Genomic DNA, 2,643 nt, shown 5'->3' with positions numbered 1-2,643 from the left:
CGAAGGCTTTGCGGCGACACGTGGGCGCCCGCGCCGGGGGCCGGGGGGACGTCACGACACGTCACGCACGTCACAGGGTCCTGGGGGGCCCTTGAGGTCGAGGGTTTCCACCCTTCTGGTCTCCAGGGCCTCCCCTCTGCCCCCTTGTCTTCACCTGCCCGCTGCCAGGTCAGGGCTTCCAGGCTGGGGCTGACACCCTCCACCTTCCACAACCTGCCTCGCCTGCCCCCACCTCCCGCGCCGTCCTCTTTTCCGCTCGGTCTTTCCAGGCCAGGTGGTGAATTCAGTCAGATGCGTCAGGCGGGGGATCTAGAGGTCGAGGGCAGCGTTGTCACCTCTTCAACCCGGGCCAGGATGCCAGCGTGAGCGTGCAAACACCAAGGGGTCTTTCGTGGCAGGTGGGGTGGAAGAATGCGTCCTGTCTAGATGGTCGCCCGCAAGGAAGTGAAATGGCCCCGCAGCACCGTGCGCGGCTCTGCTCGTCCATCTTCACGAAAGATGACTTCAAGCTGGAGCCGGGACGGGGCGCTGGAACGGTCAGAACCAGGAAGAACCTGGTGAAGGGAGACCGGACCATCTCCCTGCGGCACCCGGGGAACTAAACCCACCAGCTCCCGCTCAGCTGGTGACCGATATCCCACTCCAAAATGAACCGGCAGGGCTTATTTCTTCCCGAGGGGTGCCAGGCTCAACATACCCTAAAACAGCCTTGTCTTGTTTAACGTGGCAACGTGAAGTTGGAAAAGGAAGAAGGAGCCAAAACGCCCGTTGTTTTAAGAAGGCAGCTTGAAAAGCTTGTGACAGATCAGGCGCATGGCTCCCTGCCGTGTCAGGGCACAGGTCTGTGGCCCAGGAGGTCGCTCCCAGTCCCGTGTTCCCAGAGCAGGACGTTCTTTTGCCATTTCAGGTAGTTTTGTATTATCACCTCCACGAGGATGCAGCACTCACCGCCACTGCAGTGCAGTAGACCTGCTCCACACTTAATTTATCCCTGCTTTTTAAGCAATGCTGTTCGAGAGCTACTAATCTTGTTACCTCTAATGCCAGTATATATACATTTGTCATTTGTACTTCAGAGCTAGCAAATAAATGTTTATTTTGGGAAAGAACTGCAGTAAAATAAGTGAATGTATGAGGATATCAAGTCGCATGTACTGATTGAACTCCAGGAACAAAATAAAAAATAATAATCCTGCTTATGATACGAATTCTGTGATGTGAAAGGACGGTGGTTCATAATGACATCCTAGTGATACAGGTCATGTTTAATTCTTTCATGATTTAGTGAGATCAAGTTGAATCATTTCTGAGTCAGCCAACTAAGTATCTCCTGTGCAGTTAAATAGGAGGCAATGATCTGGTAATAAGGCTCACCCCCTCACAGCCTTCCTTCTGCAGCAGTACAGTCATGTTTCCCTGACAGTCTCCAGAGACAACTCTATTCCCCAACTTTCCCCCATAAATCAGGCTGGTGCTCCTGAGCCAGGGAGGGAACATTGTTCCTCTCAGAGTCCAGTTCAAACTGGGCTTCCAGGAACAATTGAGTAGCTCCAAGGCAATCATCATCAGACGTCTCAAAATAAGACAGGTGGAGGTACAGTCCCAAGACATCACTCCACATCATCCACTTGAGAGTTGCCAAGACATTTTCAAGGGCTTTGCCCATGTTCCCGAGCCACCTCTCCTCATCTTCGCAACACTTCTCCTGCTGCCCTTCCCTCAGAGTCTAAGGGTTTCCCTAGAGTGCTCTACCCCCAGACCTCTTCACCTGCAAAACTTTGGTCCCTGATGAGCTCTTTCTATTACAACTTCTCTGGAATCAATCCTCTTGTTCCCAGCTCACCTTGCCTGCTCCATCCGTTCTCCCAGACCACTGTTTCTCTCAGTTCCCACCTACTGATTTTTGCTCCCTCCTTTCTCAACTGCAGTCTGTTTTTTTTGTAACAGCAAGATATCTTCTATCAAGTCCAGTTAGGATAAATGAACTCCCCGTTCCCTCTTAAAAGGGTAAGCAGCTCCATGAAAATTGTTTTTAAAAAAAGTGTTTAAAAATCCACATTTCTGTGGGAAATGACACATAAAATATGATTCAAACAATCAAAGGAGTGTCTCAAATACAATACATTATTAAATGCTTCCCTAGTATGTGAATATTACATTCTAATAGTATCTCCAATGAATGCTTATCCAATACTGAAACGCTCAGATTTTATCTGAATGTATCATCCAACATTTAATTTGATTTTCAAATAGCTGTATCAAGGCACAGTGTTGCATGCCATGATCCAGTCCTGCTCCCACTGAAATTAATGCTAAAACTCCCATTAACTTCCAAAGCACAGGATCAGACACAAAAACCATCACAGAATACTACAGTTTGAATACAAGCTTTTTAAAGTAGTATCCCTTTTTTTGTGCTAAACTGGCTAGCTATGTATACCTTAAAATAGAAATGACATTACATGCAGCAGAAAGTTTATCATGGTAGGGAGTAGAGGCGTACACATTTACGTCCTTTTATCTTATACACGATCTATCCTCCAGTGTGATGGGGTTTGCTTATATAGCCTGGCAGATGCATACTGTGCACAGTATTTGCTCTTTGAATTGGAACAGATAGCTGCATATTTGAAATTTAAGAAG

General features: G+C 47.9%; 1 protein-coding gene across 1 annotated transcript in view; it reads right to left on the bottom strand.

Annotated features, from left to right (window-relative positions):
* The window catches only part of NPTX2 (neuronal pentraxin 2), a 19,102-nt gene that overhangs the window by 14,980 nt on the left and 1,479 nt on the right, over positions 1–2,643 (bottom strand). The gene's annotated exons all lie outside the window — the stretch shown is intronic.

The sequence above is a fragment of the Alligator sinensis genome, unplaced genomic scaffold (genome assembly GCF_000455745.1).
Source record: "Alligator sinensis unplaced genomic scaffold, ASM45574v1 scaffold990_1, whole genome shotgun sequence".
NCBI classification, from domain to species: domain Eukaryota; kingdom Metazoa; phylum Chordata; order Crocodylia; family Alligatoridae; genus Alligator; species Alligator sinensis.
Note: the sequence above shows the minus strand (reverse complement) of the source record. Positions and strands in the feature narration are given on the sequence as shown.